The sequence below is a fragment of the Dipodomys merriami genome, unplaced genomic scaffold (assembly GCF_024711535.1).
Source record: "Dipodomys merriami isolate MVZ:Mamm:240054 unplaced genomic scaffold, mDipMer1.0.p SCAF_1612, whole genome shotgun sequence".
NCBI classification, from domain to species: Eukaryota; Metazoa; Chordata; class Mammalia; order Rodentia; family Heteromyidae; genus Dipodomys; species Dipodomys merriami.
Window position 1 is genome coordinate 89,732 of NW_027202952.1, and position 21,891 is coordinate 111,622.

The 21,891-nt window shown below is 39.6% G+C and overlaps 1 long non-coding RNA gene across 1 annotated transcript in view; it reads right to left on the reverse strand.

The window, feature by feature from the left end:
* Positions 1-19,852, reverse strand: part of LOC138828692 (uncharacterized) — a 100,756-nt gene extending 80,904 nt beyond the window's left edge. Inside the window, exons 1-4 of the long non-coding RNA XR_011372307.1 lie at positions 19,492-19,852; positions 16,908-17,007; positions 14,622-14,729; positions 9,661-9,827 (exon numbers count right to left, since the gene is read on the reverse strand). This is a non-coding gene — a long non-coding RNA (uncharacterized lncRNA). The remainder of the gene's footprint in view (positions 1-9,660; positions 9,828-14,621; positions 14,730-16,907; positions 17,008-19,491) is intronic.
* Between the last annotated feature and the right edge of the window lie 2,039 nt (positions 19,853-21,891).

Sequence of the window (21,891 nt, forward strand, 5' to 3'; positions counted from 1 at the left end):
ATAGAAGTAAGAAGCCTGCCCATCCAATGTCTATACCTGTCTACCTATTAACTGAACAGGAATTTATATTCTTGTCTTTGTCACTTGACTTATCCTCTACCTAGTTGCCAGATATCATAAGTAGCTAGAGACATTTCAACCAACATTTTCAGTCCTTCCTCTTGCCATTTATTTGCTCTCTAGTATTTTTTTCCAGCCCTTCAATGCCTCATGAGACCTCTCCAGAGTTCATCTAAGGACTCACACCACCAAGGGACAGCAGCTGCTCACTGCCTTCTCTGGGAGGGGACCAAATTTCAGACTTTTATCCCTAATGTCAATGCCCCTGTTCAGCAGGAAGTAGCCAGAGAGAATCCGTGCCCCATTTCATGATTATTAAAAGACTGGAATGTAAGGTCTGCTCCTGGATGGAGAGCAAAGTCTCCACTGAGTACCTGCATTACCTAGGTGCCTGGAACGCCTGGAAGAGGTCACATCTGCATCCACTGAGGTCACATCTGAATTTGATGTGGCCACACCTTTCTCCACCCATACCCCAGATAAGGCCTAACCCAGGCCCAGATGCTCTCTTTCCCAACTCTCTCTCTTTCCCAGCTCTCTCTTTCCCAGTTCTCTTTCCCAGCTCTTTCCCAACTCTTTCCCAGGCCTTTCCCAGGCCTTTCCCAGCCTTGTGGAAGGCCAAGATGGCCTGGTGCCATCTTGAATAAACCTACCCCTTACATGAATACCAAAAAAAAAAGAATTCATAGTAGTTCTTAAAATCTAAAAACATATGGACAGGTTTCTCAGCAGAGGAAGCAGGAAAACCCAGACAGCCCTTCCAATATTCCCATGTGGTGTTTCAAAAATCACTAATGATGAAGGAAATGGTGGCCTTGAATTTCATGAAGGCCATTCAGTGGGCATGAGGGGTTTATTTAGATTCATTCTCTTAATTTGTGTACTTTTGGCATTATTGGCATCTGACTCAGTGTTTCATTCTTGATAATCAAGTGCTCTACCACTGTAGCCATGCCACATCCCTTTGTGTGATGCTTTATGCCAAGACCAGACATTCTGGGATCCTCTTACTTGCATGTCATGCCACACTTGGATGACAGATGCATGCCACCATCCTCAGCTTTTCAATTTTTCTCCCCATGCTATCCTGAAAGGTCAATGCTCCTGATTTTAGCCCTTCCCTGTAGCTGGGATGAAATTTTTATTAAAAACAAAATTAAGAGCCTAAATTTGGTTTTTAAAAAGTTCAATACATGTGTTACAATTTTCTCCCAAAACATAAAATCCTGTGCTTCTAACTTTAAAATACTTAGCCAGCTAAGGGGTATTATGCATTTTGAATGTCTAACAACCACCCCAAAGTAGGCTGGCTACACACATTCCCATCACATCTATGTTCATGATTTGCCCAATAGTGACTGCTCTGACCCTGCGCCCCTTCACTTTCTCACAGTCCATCTCTAAGCAACTCTCAATAAAATCTGCATGTCAAGTACCCCATTTCCCAAACCCTATCTGCATCATGACATATAGAATCCACCTCACCTGAGAACCTGAAATCGTTCTCACCAAATACCTGGCAAACTCATCTATGAAACCATGAGCCTGGTTTGGTCATTCACTTACATAACAACGTGACAGCTTCCTGGCTTTGTGGAGGGAAGCTACACTGAATCATTGTGAAATAGCAGTCAAAACTGTGAAATCAACAACAGATACATGCTTTGTATCTGGTGAAAGACTGTGCTCAGGGAAGACTCAAAACAGTCCCTCCAAACAGACAATTCAATGTGACAAGTGTAGTGACCATTGGATTCACAATCCTGTGTGCACATACTGAGTTGGAATCTCCTTCTCTACAGGCTTGATAGGCAAATAGTCACTACACCCCCTAATATGGTGACACCTTCTCTGAAACCATTTGAGGTCTGAGCGACATGGGAAGGATTGGACATGAATCAATGGAAGCCACTGCACAGCCCAAAGTTCCTCAGGGGTCTGGAAAGGGACCTCTCCTGATGGTGAAGGATATCAAGGCCTTTCTTTCAGGAGCCAAGGCAAGATAACCCTAACTTCCCTGCAGGTGCAGACACTTACTTTGAGATACTCTTGCTGAATGACACCACCACACAAGCGGAAGAGTGAGGTCTCCAGAGAACGCACTTAGGGAAGAACAGTTGCAAATCGCACCATAGGTTGGATCTGACAGGAGCCTGCTGTTCACTGGCACCAATGTGACAGGATAGCATCCCATTTTCCAGGCCATATGGTAGCACAGGAGGGGGCTCTGCCTTGGAATGCTCTGTCCCCCATACGTTATTGGTTCAACAGATGTGAAATCCACGAATAGAATTCCTCAGAACCTTCTTGAAGGCCCTTGGTACCTTTCTCATCCAATCGCTGCCTCCAACAGTGACTGGAAGTAGCCTCAGCTTCTGAAGGACCCCCCAGCTTCTGTCTGACTGGTGGCTTCCAGTCAAGCACACAGGCACTGGCCCTCTTCTTGAATTAGATGGGCCTCACTTGTCTCATCTGAGGGCAAGCCACAGAATTATGGCTTAAGTCTGAAGAAGGTCTAGTCACTGCCACCTTTGAGCTGCTGCAGTTATGAGCTGCCATGTGTTGAGGCCACCAGAGACCATGTATACACGACAGTCTCTGAGGACTCCACACACAGATGCCCAGTCATTCTAGCATTTCAGGTGCCCTGCCAAACACTTAAGGGAATGGCTACAGGAAAAGCAGACCAACTCAACAGAACCAGCTTAGACTAACTTGTGATATTTCAAGATCATGATGCTTCCTTTGCTCTAGACACAAGATAATTATGCCAAATGCAAAAACAGAGCAACTGCTATCCTGTCACAACTAAAAGTGTGGTGTTCCCACTATCTGTTTCACTGGTGCTGTCCTGGGACTGGTTGCTCTGCCACAAATTGGGTGTCTCATGCAGTCCCTGACATCTGCTCAGGAGGTGGGAAAATACAACCACCTACAAAAAAGGGAAACAAATCACACTACTTTGGCTGAATTTGAACCATGATCCCTCACATCTCAGCTTTCTGAGCAGCTAAGATTATAGCTATGAACCCCAGCTCACAAGAAAACACCGAGTGTTTATTCTTAATAGCGAAGTGTATGCCCTTAGAGCAAGGCATGCAGGCTGGTGGTGAGGGCCTGGCTTTGAATCCTGGCTTGTTTGATCTCATTGTTAGAATATGGTGGTAATGGGATTACCTTCCTTAGCTGGGTACTGAGGGGGAACTGTGGGAAACTTAACATATTAAGGACATTTGGGACAATGACCAATGTCAATGGTCAATAGACAATGGCCAATAGACAATGGCCAGGGCATGTGGCCATGATCAGTTTGAAGGGCAAACATTCTGCAAACAATTCTTATTGCAAACACATTGCCTTCAAAGCCATTGCATGATTTATTAAAAAGGGAGTAAGGGATGCAAGTCTGGTTCTGGAAACAGATGTAACCCAAATTGCTGCCAATTCCTCAGTGAGACCTGGGAACGCATGATCAATAGGCAGAAAGTGGACCACAATATGTGGGTATGGACAAAGTTTGTTGACATATCACATGCTGATTTACAGCATACAGACCTAAAAGTAGATCTTCAGACAAAGAGAAGAAAGTTAACTTTACAGAATTTCATACGAACACAGACAATTAGAGGTAATTTTAAGTCAGTAAGCAGGAAGAATTAAACCTTGTCAACAAATGTGAAGTAGCTCCAGTGATCAGAGGTTGCAAAGAGTAAGCAAGGCACAGGTGAGCTTCCTTAGACACACAAAGAGAGTCTCTGGGCATTGTCCTATAGAATTAACAGGGGAGAATAATCGCACTTCCTGCAAACCTTCACCTGAGTCTGGCAGCTGGGCATCAGGCCTTTGCCCTGACATGGAGAAAGGGGAGTCCCTCTTATTTCCCCCAGAGGGAATACATGCAGGCATATGCACACTCATGGCACGTAAGACTTCAGATGGGGTCATGAGAATCAATGCCTCCAACTAACTTGCCTACTTGGTTCCTACAGCTGTAGAGCTCCATCTTCCTCACACCAACATTTTGTCCTTGTGACTGCCCAGAGACAAGAAAGTTTCTAAACAACTGGAAAGGGTTGCCTTCCTGGAGGGCTCTGATTGGAGAAGAGGCTTGGTCATGAGGACTTCCCATTGGTGGGTTCCAGTGCTGATGTTCTGTGACCTTCCCAAAAATCTTACACCTTCCCTCCCCTACCTTTCAGAATGACAGCACAAAAGCCATTATAAACACCTGTCTCTACTTTACCCTAACCCACTTTCTTATTTCAAAGGGTAGGGGTTGGGGGCATAAGTTTGCATCAGGAAGCTAAGCTAACAAACAACAAAATAACTTGAGTTTAAAAAGATCTAAACCCCAGGAATACCTCCCTGAGAAGGAGGAGAAATGCTTTTATGGACTTCTTCAGAACTGTGGTATTCAAAATGGAATGCTACAGACAAACCAATGGGGTTAAGAAGTAAGATGTAGGCTGAGCATCTCTAATCTGAGGATCTTGTGTTGTGATGCTGTCTCAAGTGAGAAGATTCCACATTGGGCTTCCTGTGACTGTGGCCATCAAAATAGGAGCACGCTGCTATGGGCTCATGCCTGTAATGCTAGCTGAGATATAAGGATGTCTACAGTTCAGAGCCAGTGTAGGTAGAAAAGTCTCTGAGATTCTGATCCCCAATTAACCACAAAAATGTAGACATGGAGCTGTGTGTCAAGTAGTAGAGCACTAGCCTTGAGCAAAAAGCTCAAGGTAAGTGCTCAGTTCCTTAGATCAAGCCTCAGGTACAACACAAAACGAAATGAAAACAAAAAACATCAAGGCACACTAAAAGTATATAAAGTTATCTTCAGTCTAGGTATATAAGTAATGAATGCATTTTATGTTTAGAATTAATCCCAGCACGAAGTTACCTTATCACATATATGCAAATGTTCCAATATCTGAAATTCAAAATATCTCCTTTCTCAAGTATTTTGTAGGAAGGACAGTCAATCTGTTTTAAATTTTCTATTATTAAACCATTCTTTAAATTTTTCCACATTCTATATGTCATATAATTCTTAACATTACTTAAATAGAAATAAGCAAACATCTAACTGCAGACGACATGTGCCTATTGTGCTTTCCATGCTACCAAATTCCTTAATCCTTGTCCACAGTACTAAGAAATGGGTACTACTGAAGAAGAGATTAAAAACATTTCTCTATTTCAGGTGGTGTACAGTCTGAGTATTCAAAGGTAAGTCAGGATATGTCGTATTTCTTAAAGCTATACCCTTAAAAAGCAGACATCAGAATACAACACAGGAGGTACTTCCTAAGTACCCATTGGATGAGTAAGTGATGGGCACTCAAGACTGCTAGATTCTCTTTCCATAGAAGGGATTATTATGTTATATTAAAAGATAAGAAGTGAAGAACAGAACACATGGGAGAACTTTTGCAGCCATGCTCCTTTTTAACCTCATCTCCATATACAGTACTGAAGATCCCTTCAGATGTTAAAAGGGAAGGCAGAGGAAAAGAGAACAATCACCTGGAGATTACAGAGTTTCATCCAGTCAGGACTTAATCTGTTTTATGTCCCAAGTTCTATCTGGAGGCTGATGAATATCAGTCCCAGATGAATGTCAATCAAAATGTAGCTCTCAATTACAACTCCCCAAAGAACTTTCAAAATTATGCCAATTGTATTATTCTATACTCTGTAGAAACTAACCCAAATGTCACCTTTCCCAGGTCAGAAAGTATGTGCCCAATGGCCAAGTTCACCAAACTCCATGCTAGACAGGCCTTGTTAATATTGCTCTTAGAAACATGTACATCCTGAATTACCAGAAAGAAACAAGAAAAATGATTCAGAAACCAGCCTGTTGGCATAAACTGCATCACATCAACACCTAAGTAGTTTCTTTATGTGGCTCCATTCTCTGCCCTTCCCAGGGCTTTACCCAGGGACTCTGAGCTAAATTTTTAATATATACATACACATACATATGTATGTACTTATGCATATATGCATATATATGTATGTACATGCATTTAAACACATATATAAATACAAATACACACAAATTATCATAACAAATAACACTGACTGCCTCCCCATAAAAGAAGTAAGGTTTCCTGAAGCTGAATTCCAGGTCTAATAAACAGAACAAGAAAACTTCTAGATGTAAAGTGAAGGCTCTCAACCTGTAGAGATATTTTTCTATGAAACCAATCAAAATAAGAATCATACCCTTCCAGTCTTCAAAGACAGTTCTTTTTACAGGAATTATGCATAGAGATGCAAAACATAAAGTTGTCTTTTGTCTTAGCTCATGAAGGTAAACTCCCTCTAGAATAAACTACTGAGCCTAGATCATACATTGTATGTTGAAGAATTTAAATACTCAATGCATATTATTGAAATTAATTCATAGTCATGCCTAAGAAATTAATTTACCTCTGCCCTGTTTTCCTTATGTATAATGTACCATGAAATCAAAGAAATAATAGTACAAGTTAAAAAAAATACCTATTCCAATGTGGGCAATATGAAAAAAAAATTACTAAGGAAAATAGAGATACTCAAAAGTAACAATCAGTATGGAAATAAATCAATAGTCAAACTTGTGAGTAGCTGTCAATTGCTTAAAACATTACACCCAGACCTAAACCATTTTATCTTTTCAGAAGGTTCACCATCTCTATAGTAAAATAACCATTTACTCCAATATCCCCCAGCATTTTTTGGGGACATGAAGGTTAACAATACATTTTAGAGCTAATTGTCTCTCTGGAGCATTTTTCTCATCAGAGGACTTTTCCATTTTCTACTCAGCACAACCCGCTCTGTGCCCTGCTTGTCAAAGGCAGACTCCAATCCCACAGGCATGCCCATGCCTGGAAAGTCCATCACTAATCCCCAATGGCTGAGCTCACACTCAACACTCTCCATTTCATCTGCAGTTTCTATTGTAACCAAAGGAAAAAGCCAAAGAGCAAGACACAAACAGACCAGAACAGCAGCCACAGACAGTGCTGAAGTCTGAAATGGGACTTAATATTTATGAAAAAAAAACATTCCTTAGGTTGAATCAATAGCTCCAAGTTCCCAGCTGCACCTGGGCATGGGCAACCCCTCCTCCTACACAGCATGCCCTCTTCATTCATTGGTTCAGCATCTTGCATCATGGTTGAATCAGTCTTACCCAAGGAAAGGAAGAAAAGGAATGACATCTGCTCTGTTCTCTGCAATTTATCAGCTCTAGTTTTCTCATCCAAGAAACACATATGTCCAGTCCCTTCCTCACACACAGTCTTTGTTCTAGCACTGCAGAACTGCAATTCTGGGGGAAGAGAGAGTCATACAGTGTTATCTTAGCTCTTGCTTGTTTATGAAGTGTTCTAAACCCAAGGAAGAAACATTTAGATTGGAGACATGTAAAAAAAAGATTTCTGTTCTAACTAATTTGTTTCAAATTTTAAGGATACAGTGAATTTGGAAGCCTGCTAGCAGAGACATGGTTTTTTGCAGTTTGCTCTCTACCTTTTGAGTCCCCCTGTATCCTGGTTAGAAAGACCAGAGAATTCATATAATCCATTCTATCGCTTGTGTCAAAATAGCCCATTTTTTAATTAGTTTTTTTTATTGTGAAAATACTGTACAGAGGGGTTACAATAACATGGACAAGATAATAAGTACATTTCTTATCAAGCATTGTAACCTCCTCCTCTGTTTAACCTTCCCATTCCTTCTCATCTTCCCCGCCCCCTCCACCAAATCCCCCTGCCCCCCCAACAAAGTTGTAAAGTTCGTTTTCGACAAAACACTTGTACATCTCATTGTTGCAATGGGTCCACCTGTATCCCTATTTAAACGATTTGTTTTTCCCCTTCCCCTCCACAAATTATACTGACATCAAATACAGTGAAAGCAGGGGTTATACTTTGGGGAAGGGACATACATAGCAACAAAGAAATAATCTTATAAATGTTAGAAACAATCGCATGAAAGAAAAAAAAACATTTGAATATATATTTTAGGTTTCATTTCCCTAACATCACCTTATCTGACGTTTACTGCTTAACTCAGACATATACTAGATATTGCAAATAAGGGAAGCCATGGGACCTATTTTTCTCTGGGCCTGGATTACTTCACTTAATATAATTTTTTCCAAGCCTTTCCATTTCCTAACAAATGGGGGCAATGCCATTCTTTCTGATGGAGGCATAGAATTCCATTGTGTGTGTGTGTGTGTGTGTGTGTGTATATATACCACATTTTCTTGATCCATTCATCTACTGAGGGGCATCGGGCTTGGTTCCATATCTTAGCTATAGTAAATAATATTGCAATAAACATAGTCATGCTGGTAACTTTAGTGTGGTCTTGTTTGTATACATTTGGGTAAATGCCCAAAAGTGGGATTGCTGGGTCATAGGGGAGCTCTATGTGGAGTCTTTTGAGGAACCTCCATACTACTTGCCAAAGTGGTTGAACAAGTTTACATTCCCACCAACAATGCAGTAAGATTCCCTTCTGTCCACATCCCCTCCAGCATCTGTTGTTATTAGAGTTCGTGATTTTAGCCATTCTAACTGGAGTGAGGTGGTATCTAAGTGTTGCTTTGATTTGCATTTCTTTTATGGAGAGGAATGTTGAGCATTTCTTCATGTGTCTATTGGCCATCCTTCTTTCCTCTTCAGAGAAGTTTCTCTTTAAGTCTTTAGCCCACTTATTTCTTGTGCAGTTGTTTCTTTGATGATTTGTTGTTGGGGGATTTAATTTTTTGAGTTCCAAGTATATTTTAGATATGAGACCCTTGTCCATTGTATGGCTAGTTTATCTTCTCCCAATCCATGGGCTTAAAAATAGCCCATCTTGAAGGCCAAATCACCTTCAAGACTTTGCAGGGAAAAGGAATGATATCCCTTATCCATTCTCTTGTTGAGAGTTAACATAATGTGGCAAATTCCTCCCATCCTTAGCCTCATTTTCCTTAGTCCAGAATTTCTGTTTAGCAGACCACTGTTAGGCTCACTTCCAGCTTCATGAAAGATACTCTCCTTACAAGCCATCTAAGTCAATGTTAACACCTCCTTCTTTAGGACAATAGTCTAGATTATTGGGATTGGAATTCAAATTCAGGAACGCTATTTCCAAAATGGAACATCTGGTTTACTCACGCTCCTGAGACCTACACCAAGTATTAGCATTGAACCTTAGCTCAGTCCCCTGCAATAGCTGATCATATACCTCATCCTACCAATGGCTGGTCACTTTTGGTGGGAGGATCATTCAAGCCCAGGAGTTGAAGGACATCCTGGGTAACACACACAGGAAGATTCAGTCTCAAAGAAACAGGTGCAGAACTTCTCTAACAGAGGCTCTGCTTTTAATCCCAAGTACTAAAAAAACAATACTAACCTAATGCATAATAACTTTTTACTAATAATCAATCTCTTTTAATGCACAAATTATAAGTATTCTTTTTAAGCATCAAACTTTAATCTGCAAGTTTATAAAGATTCCAGATTACTGTAGAAGAAAGGCATGCTTAGGTTCCTCGCTCAGTGAAGTAAGCTTAGAAGTAGGAAGCAATTTCAAGTCATTTCTTACCTTAATACAAGGACATCAAAGACATGTTACTAACACTCATTAACTTTGCTATGCCTGTCATCCACCTTGAAAGCTTTTGTGTTGCTGCTGAAGATTTTCCACTATTCACTCATTTGCTTCAATGGGGACTTCTTTTCACATAACAGGATTATTTCCTCCATGCAGTCCTGGAAAGGTATGAAAACAGGAAGCTCCATTATTACTCGACCTCGCTGTTTTCTTTTTTTTTTGTGCTTGTATGAGAACTTGAACTCAGGGCCTGGGTACTATCCTCTAGTTTTTTTCTGTCAAGATTGGTGTTCAATCCCTTGAGCTAAGGCTATATTACCACAGTTTTGATGGCTAAATGGAGATAATTGTGTGCTTTCAAATTCAGTCTTCAGATAGCAGCCTTCTGAGTAGGATTAGAGAGGTGAGACTATAGTGCCCAGCCCCCAGAAGCATTTCTTCCTTAGAAGTGGTGCTGTGGTTGAAGAGGTAAAGCACCAGCCTCGAGAACACAAAGGGCCAGGGCCAGTGGCCAGGCTCTGAGTTCAAGCCCCACCACTGAGAAAAAAAAACACTTAAATGAAATGAAACTATTATTTTAGATATGAGACCCTTGTCCATTGTATGGCTAGTGAAGATCTTCTCCCAATCCCTGGGCTTTCTATTGATTTTGCTAGCTATGTCCTTTGCCATGGAGAAACTCTGCAATTTCATGAAAGCATATTTGAACAAACTTTCTTTGATTTATTGTGTTTCTGGATATCTATTAAGAAAATTTTGGCATACACTAAGGAAACCCAGGGTTTCTCCTATTCTGTCCTGTAATGTTTTCAGGGTGTCTGCTTTGACTCTGAGGTCTTTGGTCCATTTGGAGTTGATTCTGGTGCTGGGTGATATATAAGGATTTAGCTTTAGTTTTCCACAAGTAGTTAACCAGCTTTGCCAGCACTATTTACTGAAGAGGTTGTCTTTCTTCAATTCTATTTTTGAGTTCCCTTATCGAAGATTAGATGGGTTCATTTCTGGGTTTTCAATTCTATTCCATTGGTCCTGAGGTCTGTTTTTGCGCCAGTAACCACCTGTTTTGATTACTATGGCTTTGTAGTAGAGTTTGAAATTTGGTACTGATATTCCTCCAACATTGTTTTTTCTGATAAGGATCATTTTTGTTGCTGCTTAGTGGATAGTGAAGTTAAATAATTACTTGAAATTTAATTATCTTATATTTATAAGGTTATACAAAGTGAAACCTCATTTTAAACTGAGAAATGCATTCTTGCTAAAGTAGCCATTGCATAATCATTTCTCTTCTACTGGAGTTATTGTTTGGCTTTTTATTTTTATTTTTGTTGTCCATGAAGCTTGAACTTTGGGCCTGGCCCCTGTACCTGTGCTTCTTTGAGCTCAAGGCTAGCTCTCTATCACTTGAGCCATAAGGCCACTTCCAGTTATTTTTGAGTAGCTTATTGAAGAGTCTCAAGAACCACTATCCTCAATTCTCAAGTTCCTGAGTAGTTAGTATTACAGGCATGAGCCAAGCCACTAGCACCTGCCTTGGGCTAACTTTCTAAATGAAATTGTGTAAGAAAAAAATTGTCTGTTAGTAAGGATCAGTAAAAAATTCCCTCTGACTTTGGAAACATTTTTTCTTGGTTTGTGTATTTTTCTTGCTGGTGGCAATCAAATTCAGAATTTCATGCAAACTATGCATACTATCACTAGCCATACCTGGAGTTATTCTGTGTTCTATTTATTTTAATTTTGGGGGCTGATTCTGGGACTTGAACTCTGGGTCTGGGCACTGTCCCTAAGCATTTTTGCTTAAGGTTACTACTATGCCACTAAAGCTACAGCTGTGTTTCCAACTTTTTGGTTGTTAATTGGAGATAAGACACATAGATTTTTCTCCCTTGGGTCAGCTTTGAACAGAGATTCTTAAACTTCAGCCTCTTGACTGGCTAGGATTATAGACTTGAGCCACTAGCATACACTTATGTCTTTAAAATATATCCATTAGTAACAATAATAAATGACTTATTATTACTACAGGATCACACCTACAATGCTACCTACTTGAGAGGCTGAGATCTGTAGATCATCGTGTAAATACATCATGGTTATACAATTCAAAGTTCATTAATTTTTGTATGTGCTGGCCCTAAGGATTGAGGGCTTCAATTCAAAGCTTGAGCACTATTTTTGAGCTATAGTACCACTTCCAGGTTTTTCATAGTAGTTTTTCAAAGTAGTTCTTAGGACTACTGGACTTTTCTGCCCAGGCTGGCTTTGAACTGCCATGTGTATCCTCCTGAGTAGGATTTAACCAGAAAAGCCACACTGAAGGTGTATACATGCTCAAATGGTAAATGCTAACCTTGGCTGGAAAAAGTTAAGAGGATTCAAGCCCCAGTATTGGCACATATACACTTATATGCATGCATGTGCATACACACACACACACACACACACACACACACACAAAAAAAAAAAAAAAAAAAAACCAGACTCCTATACTCAGTTCCCCAGGATGAAAAAAAGGTAAAAATAACAAATTATAAGATGGATGATTATTTTAAGTAGCTTCAATAGTTACTAACATGGCTATATTGTGGCTTAGGTGGTAGAATGCTTTCCTCCCATACACCAGTTCAATTCCCCACGTTGTTCAAACCAAACCACACAAACAAAAACACACAAAGAAGCATATCATACAAAAGATATATAATACTATGTAACAAACATTAATCATTAAAAAATAACTGAAAAACAGCAAAATACAGCCATGTCAAAATCATGCATGGGGGGCTGAGAAGGTGGCTCAGTGGTAGAGTGCTTGTCTTGCATGCTTGAGGCCCTGGGTTCGATTCCCCAACATCACATAAGCAAAAAGAAAAAAGCCAGAAGTGGCGCTGTGGCTCAAGTGGCAGAGCACTAGCCTTGAGCTGAAGAGCTGAGGGACAGTGCCCAGGCCCAGAGTTTAGGCCCCATGACCGGACCTCCAAAAAAAAATCATTCATGGGAATACTCAATATCTAAAGAATGTATTGTTTTCTATCAAATCAATCTATAAATTGAATGGAATTTTATGAGAAGTCTTATCAGGACTTTTTATAGTTTCAGGCTGCATAGCTTAGAAAAAATGAGACCTGGAAAATGACATCTAGGAACTCTGATAGAAATAATACATTTAGAATAATACATGCACTATCTTCTTTGCTTCTAACTCAGGATGCATTCATCATCTTAAGGATGAGCATCTGTTCTATGGCAAAAATATATGCATTCTTTCCTGTAAGAAATTCACTAAAGGGGCTGTGAAGGTGGCTCAGTGTTAGAGTACTTGCCTTGCATGCATGAGGCCCTGGGTTCGATTCCTCAGCACCACATAAGAAAAAAGAAAAAAGCCAGAAGTGGCGCTGGGGCTCAAGTGGTAGAACACTAGCCTTGAGCTGAAGAGCTGAGGGACAGTGCCCAGGCCCAGAGTTCAGGCCCCATGACTGGACCCTCCCCCCAAAAAAAAGAAATACACTAAAGACTGAATCACCAAATAACCAAGAACTCAGATGGTATAACCCCAGAGTGATTAAGAGCAAAGATAAACACCTATATATATGGCTTTATGACAGGACTTGCTTTTATTATATAAATGCCACTGATGTCAAAGAGCTCTTTGCGCCTACTGTTAAGAGCACTCACACTCTGAGTGTGCCTCTGTCTTCCTGTTTATCTGCTTATCTGTTTGTTTGCTTGCTAACTCAATAAAGTATTGCCAAGTTTTCTTACCATGGTGACTACTCTGCAAATTTTTATTCTGTGACCAAGGACCCTAAGTCAAGAGTTTCTACTGATAGAGGGAAACTTCCCCAAACCTCACCTGGACCTAGTGACTGTTGTTCCTCAAAGTTATGAGGTGAGTTGCTGAGTGGTAGAGTGCTTGCCTTAAATGCAAGAGACTCGGTGTTTGGTCCCCGCTAACAGAGGAGGGGAAGGATTTGTAAAGATCAAAAGACACAAAGAATATGAAAGAACAATTTTGGGGACACACCATAACTCAAAATGAGGATTTGTTATACTAAAGCCTAGTAATCAAGACAATCTGGTATTACAGCTGAAGAAAAAGAATTACACAGGGTAGAGAATTGAGTACAAGCCCATGTAGAATCCTGAGATTTGACATTAGACTATTCAACAAATAGCTATTTGGATGAGCTATCTATTTATATGGAATAAGATACAAAATAGACCTTAACTTAAAGCCGTAGCAAACAATTCCTAAAAACAAAGAGGCAAAGGTAGAAAGCAACACTTAAAAGCTTTAAGAATGAAATAAGAGTACATTTTAAGAATGGAGATTTTCCCCAAGGAAATGAATACAAAGGTCGGAAAATATCAATAAGTTTACATTACAGCAACACCTTTGGTTGAGTAAGTAATATCAAGAAAAATATAAACATCCTCTCTTAAGGCTGAAGACATTTAAATAGTATGTATTCAACAAAGGAACATTTCAATCAAGAAGATGACAGATAGGATACATGATATTGAATAAAATATCTGAGCATGCAATTCACAAGAAAAGGCATATGTGATGTGGCAAGATTTATGAAAAATATTCTATCAGGAACAATAAAGAGATATCACACTTGTCAGACTAGGGAAAAGTTAAAAATATACTGGACAATACCAAATGATTGGATAAGGATTATATAAGAATATATGTGGATATTGATACCAACTTTATCATTATGCAAACTGCATATAGAGGAGTAAAAGTTATCAAACACCACTGACTAAAATTCATGAAGAAAATTTTCATACATAATATGAAGTACATCACAATTAATATGCACTGTCATAAGTATTTGTGATGATTTTTAGTACACTGGAAAATTTTTCAAGGAAGAAAAAAGGGGGTAAGAAGCCTTAATAAGGACCCTCATTTGTGAAATAACTTCAAGTACCCCACTACTTACTAGTTCGTAATGTTTTCTTTTTTGTTTTGCAATTCAGTTCCCACAGGGCAAGGGCAGGAGAGGAACAGCTTCCTTTGAATTGGGGTCATCTGCAAATGGTACCTGCATCTAGGACAACACAAATCATGAAGCTAGAGGTTTGCAAGATTAAGAAAAACAGGCTACTGGGCATGACCTGTTTGTGGAAGGGGAAGCACTGGATGGGGTGAGCAACAGTATCCCCTGCTCAGGGCTCATAATCCCAGTATATAGGCTATAGTTGGGAAGGGTGGTGGACATACTCCAAGCTCCAATGTGCCATCTCTTCTGCCCGCTAGAGCCCACCCTTAGTCCAACTGGCACCACATAGACACAATCATGTGTCCACATTCCATGAATGGGTTCCCATAGAATGGCAGGGTAGGAGCAATCTTTACATGAAAATGGATATATCTCAGATGGCACTGTCTCTGAGGCTGACAAATCATGAATAAAGAATTCCTTTACATGAACAAGAAGAGGTCCTCACTATGAAGTCACTGTACCAGGTAAACGACTAGTTAGGGAGGTAGCAACATACCCAGATCCAAGTTAATAACCCCAGGCTACAAAGGAATTACAGGGGTATGGACACAGGACCAGGCCCAATATGCCCACAATCAGGCCTATCTGGCATCATGTATGTGCCCTCTTATGAAAGTGTGTACTGGCGCATAGGCCTATCAGAAGGGACCAGCAAGACAGTAGTCCACATGGTGAAGAGCAAGCTACCAGGCACGACCTCTCTTTAGCAGGAGTAAGCACATTTAGGAAGGTAGGCAGCACCCCAAGTCCCAGGCATATAAGCCCGGCTCCACAGGCCTGTGAAAGGGATGTTTTACAGTCTCCAACCCCATCCTTTTTCTCTTGGGTCCAAAAACACCTAGGACCTATCTAATTTAAAAATAGGTTAAGTGCTTTCATGGGAACATGTGTATACACATGCACAAAATCCCTGACCCATTATTTCATTTTCACAGGACAGAGGAGGGAATGGAATCACTTTGAATTGAAGGCCTCCCAAGGCTACACTGAAATTAGCCAGCTAAGGAAAAAGGACAAGCTATGGCTTCCCTTCTTCTGGATCCAATATATTGCACAACAAGGCCACTATGGCACCACATTTGTGCCCTCCTGTGAATGTGTATACACACATGCACAACACATATCACAACTGGATTCCCACAGTTCCAACCGGGAGTGGAACCACTTACTGAGAAGGACATAGGCACATATAGCTGCACATGGGCTGACTCATACCAGGAAGCCAGAGGTCCCAAAGTGAAGAAAAACTGGCCGCCTTGTATGGCTTCCCTGTAACAGGATAAGCCCTGGTTAGAAAGTGCAGCACCATGCCAAACTCCAGCCCGGTAATCCCAAGCAGCACAGGCCATACTCTGCAAGGGAGACATGAAAGACCTACTCTCTATGCTTTTCTTCCCTTGGGCTGGCATCAGCACCCAAGTGGGAAAATCTTGCCACAGGTCCTTGTGTTCCACAAACTGGTGTATACACAAGCACAATGATATACTCACTCAACCCCACACAAATATTCAGTTACCACAAAGGGAGAGTGGTCCTATTTGCATAGAAACTAGGGCATCTGGAATGGCACTGTCACCTCGGTCTTCAGAGAAGGACCTGCAAGATGTTAGTCCAAGAGGGAAAGAACAGGGTTTTGGGTATGCTCTCCCTGTAGGAGAAGGAGCACTGGTTGTGGAAGGTGGACGCATGCCCACTTCAAATCCCACAACCCTGGGCTATACAGGACACAGCTAAATAGCAAAACAGGACAGCTCGTAGTCAAGGAATCTCCAAGTCTTCTTTCACTTTGGTACTATAATATATAGTATACAACCAGTCAAATCTGACACTATGTACATGCCTTAGTGAGAATGTGTGTACATACATGCACAACTGCTCACCAGTGATTTTGTTCCCACAGTGTGGCAGGAGATGTCTAACATAAAATGAAATGGGGGCATGTGGGATGGCATCTGTTGTGGCCTGGCACAGATCAGGAATTTAGATTTCCTTAAGGTAAACAAGAGGCTCTCAATCATTTATTCACTTTAGCAGGTGAAGCACTAGTTAGGGAATATGTTGGAAGCATCCCCTGCTCCAGACCAATAATCCTAGGATACACAGGCATATGCTGGGTAGGTATGTGGGGCCACTGGAGCACCGTGTATGTACATTACTTCAAATGTCTGCAAACCCTCTCACACTTGACTCTTTTGGCATAGAGGATGAGTAGAATGAACTTACTTCAAATCACATCTATCCAGGATGGCACCCCCAACTGGGCCCACAGGACCACGAAGAGGTCATGAAGCTGTAGTTGAAGGAGCCCTTGGGTATGACTGCCCTGTTAAGAGGTGAAACACTGGTTGAGAAGGGTATCAGCATCTGCAGCTCCAAGCCCATAACCTCAGCCTACACAAGTCATAGCCTGGGAGGCATGAAAAACCATGCCTCGACTGAACATTAGATGCTACATGAATGAGAAAATTTCCATCCATCATAAGCACAGCCATGTAATGTATATTATCTAACTATTTGAAGTAGGTGGAACATGGGTTTTTCTTGTAATTTTCAAAAATATAAAAATTAAGATCTTTTTTGTTTTTGGTTTGTTTCTTTTTATCTTTTGATTTGTTTTGTTTTTGTGCCTGTCTTGGCACTTCAAATCAAGATCAAAATGCTGTTCCAAAACCTCTCTGTGCTGAAGGTTAGCCCTGTACAACTTGAGCCACAGCACTATTTCCAGCCTTCTCTGAGTAGTTTGTTGGAGATAAGAGTCTCATGAACTTTTCTGCCATGGCTGGCTTCAAACCACAATCCTCATTTCACAGCCTCCTGAGTAATTAGAATTACAGGCCTCATGGATAGTTTTTTTAAACAGTTGTACAATGTATCAATTGGTTTTTACAATGCCTCTTAGACTTTGTCATAGTGTCCATCGACTCTTCTAGTCTATAAAAACCCCACCCATCCCCTTTCTTTCCTAGTTCCATTTTCACATATGTGCATTGAATCTTATGTTGTATTTTCCAAGCCATCTACTCCCTATTACTTTGCCTCTTTCCATTTCTCCTTTAACACCTACCCAAGGACAAGATATGCTTCATCTTTTTACTGTTCACATGTGATACTGTTATGTCAGAGAGGTTAGAACATAAAATTGAGTCATTATGTCGAAAATGAACTTTAAAACTTTGGTGCAGAGGGGTGGTCGCCTGGGAGGATTGGGGGGGCGGGGGAGGATGGGAAGGGATGGGAAGGGGACAAAAAGAAGGAGGCTACAATGCTTGATAAGAAATGTACTCATTATCTTGCCCATGTAATTGTAACCCCTCTGTACAATACTTTCACAAAAAAATTAATTCAACATAAAATTTTACTGCTTTCTGTACTATATAGTCTGAACTCATATATAATTAATGGACATGTGTTTTACTTTTTTCAAATTTCATGGTCATATTTTAGATCTAATATACATATGAAAGGACTTACACTCCATTTCTCTTTCTGAGTCTTTCAACATCCCTTGCACATGAGCATGCGTGTGCGTGTATGTGTATGTGTGTGTGTGTGTGTGTGTGTGTGCGCGCACACACACACACACACACATGCTAGTTCAGGTTGACAAACTCAGAGCCTTATTCACTTTTTGCTTTTTTCCTCAAGGCTAGTACTTTACCACTTAAACTACAAATTACTCCCTGCGTTTTGATGGGTACTTAGAGATAATTTTCCTTAGTAACTGGTATTATTATGTATGAACCACCCAGTTCAACATATTATCACACTCTAAAGTCATTTTCAACTTCCCAATTTTTAAAGGAAATTATTGATAGGGCTTAAAACTCCAAATAAACCAGTAATCTACTGTAACTTTTGCATTCCCTTTTTCAAGCCAATTAGATTATAAGTAGCCTATTATCTTTGAATGCATAGTCTTTGATATCACAAAAATTATGTTCCTAAATACACCTTTTTCCTATCATACCTTTTCCTTTTTGGCTGTCATTTATGTGGCATTTATTATTATTTGTACCTGGAAGAAACATTGCATACATGTACTTTTGTTTTCCAAAAGTCTAAAATATTTGTCTAAAATATTTGTAAGTCAAATACAACTGAGTTATTTCTAACTGCCTTTGGAATATAAAGAAAACTTCATTGTATGTATGTTTATATATGTATATATAGTATGTATGTATGTATATGTATATATGTATATATATATCTATATCACATTTTCTTGATCCATTCATCTATTGAAGGACATATGGTTTGGTTCAATATCTTAGCTATGTTAAATAATGCTGTTATAATCATAGTTGTACTGGTAGCCTGAGTATGGCCTTGTTTGTGATCCTTTCGTAAATGCCCCAAAGTGGGATTTCTGGTTCATAGGGGAGCTGAAATGTACTCATTACCTTGCTCATGAACTGTAACCCCTCTATACAGCATTTTTAGAATTAAAAAAGTACAAAAAAGACAGAAGCAAAGCCAAGAATGTGCTGAACCTGACTGTCACTCATGAATGCTCACAGATGGCTAGGAGAAGGGCCAGGCTAGTGCTACTATGACAGGCTTGGCTTTGGCTTCTTCTTCAAAATAAGAAGTGAACAATAGGAGACTATTTTGTAACTAATCAACACTCAATTAACTAGGGGTAGAAAACAAAACAATAACAAAAAAGAAATATAAAGAAAACTAAAATATAAAGAAATCTGTGTTTAAGAGCATAGGGAGTTTTAGGCTCATGATTTGGGTATGATGTCAACTTAGCTCATCTCAGAGAAAACAAATGTAAAAACCCAATGAATTTTTTTTAACATACCTCTTAATTTTTCTATCCCCAATTTTCTTGTCTTCTGTTCTTGATTCTTGAACAGATAACCATTTGAGGGGATGTCGTGCATAGATGGGTATGGAGGAAGCATCAGCAAACATGGAATAGCAAATCCGGCCATACCTATATAGACTGTCCATCCAAACTGTTCAGCCATTTATGCATAGATAAATCCAACTATTGCAGAAAAAAGAATAAGTCCTTGAAACATCTGTTCAGCTAGCTTCTTCCCCTTGTAAACCTGGTTGTAACCCGGCGTCCAGCCCATGAGGGCTATGGAAGTGGTTGAGTCAAGGCATTGCATACTCCTGAATGGTTCGCTTTCAGGGTAACCGGGGGCAAGGAGCCACGGTTGAGATCTGGTAAATTGTTCTAAGCCTTGCTTTTGAGGGTTAATTGCTGCCCATACTGGCTGCGTCTCCATGGTGACTGCATTTTCTCAGCCTCTTTTCATTCTTTTCTAACACCTGAAACGGCACCAATTTAGACATTTTAAGATATTACTTCACTCGTCCCACTTTCACCTATGCAATCTTGTAGAGGTCCAGTAGTGTCCCAATCTGGGCAGATTTTAATCCTGGTGGTCTTGTAAATGCTGCCATAGTCTTACAGTTTCTCATACAAGGCTGGTTAAGGATCTCGTACTTCCTAAAGAGGCAAATGAAGGGATTTTTAAATGCTGTCCAACTTCCATATTGAACCACATAAATATCAAATCCCAAGGTCAAGTTATAGTTTTTTTTCATTTCTTCAACAGAAAAAGCCAATCCCAAAACGAATTATAGTTCTTGAAAATCAAGCTGCATAATGAGCATAGAAATTTAGGGAGTTTTTCAAAACTTAAGATTTTGATTGTTTGAATGCTTACTTCTCTGCCAATGAATATGTTAAAACATTATCTCCAATCAGGATAAATTACAAATATTATACTTATGTTTGTAAATAGGAATAAGTAAGGACATGAAGGGAATTTGTCATGCATGAGATTCAGAAACTTACTTAAGCTCTGAGACAGCTTACTTTATGCCCACTTTCACATGCACCACAGCACAAACTTGTCCCTTAAATATGAAATAGACTCTCATAAGACACCAAGTATTCAGTTGTCTTTTTCTTGGGGTAACAATTTCCATATGTGTGTGAAAATACTTTTGTTTGGCTGGGCACCAGTGATTCACACTTGTAATCCTGGTTACTCAGGAGTCTGAGATCTGACTACCATAGTTAGAATCCAGCACTGGCAGGAAAGTCTCCATGGAATATTAATCTCCAATTAACCACTCAAAATTCGGAAGTGATGCTTTGTTTCAAGTGGTAAAATGCTAGCTTTCAGTACAAAGCTGCTCAGGTACAACTCCACGGCCCCAAATTCAAGCCAGGGAATTGAAAATAAAATTAAAATTTGTGTTCGAGTCACCCAGTTTAGGTTATGTGTTTATATGGGAAGTCAGGCTAACTAACAAATATTTCAATTTAAGAACATCTTTCAGAAGCAAAGTGTCATTTAGAGAAGATTCCATAGTAAGCTCTGCTCACACACCCAACATTGTGAACAACACGTCCTGCAATATCAATCAGAACAAGAGCTCAAATATCAGGTGAGGGAATTGTATTTTCATTCATGTAGCACAAAGGGATTCATTCAACTCTAGGAAATCATTCTGAACAGAGGAACATCAAACATGGGGGAAGAGGAATGAATTGTGAGCAAACTCTACATTGAAATTCCAATTCCAAGGCCAGTAGGACAAAAAGGAGTAATCACTATTATATTCACAATATTTTTAGATTAAAATTGTGGATAGGAAAGAAAACAGGAGTAAAAAGGATTAAAGTACATTTCTTTCTTTGTGTACACTTTTGATATATGTATGTGTGCACATTTTAAGGAAATTAATATAAGGAAGTAAAAACGAATTGTTCAAAGGAGTAAACAATGGTAGCAACATGGAAATTCAAATGAGAATATTAACTTTTTCAACATATGGTATAATATATATATATATATATATTTAAAATTTCTCAATTCATGCCTGTTAACTTAGTGATGTCTTCTAAATAGAAGAAAATAGTTACGTTGAAGGAAATCTAGTCGAGTACTAAACTGAAAGCAAGGATGAGGAGACATGTGAAAGAAGTTTTGTCAAAAGTTGACAACAGTATAAATAATAGTTAATATTAGTGTTTTGTGGATTTAGGAAATGATGAGGATGCTAACAAGTTAAAATGCTTGTTCTAATAAGTAATGACAGAATTTTAAATTCCTACATACACAAGAATAAGAATACATGATACCAACTAAAACATAAAATGTTAATCAAATTTTTGACAATGACATCTACACATATATGGCAAGCTATTGTATGATCAAGCTGTCAAAAGTGAATT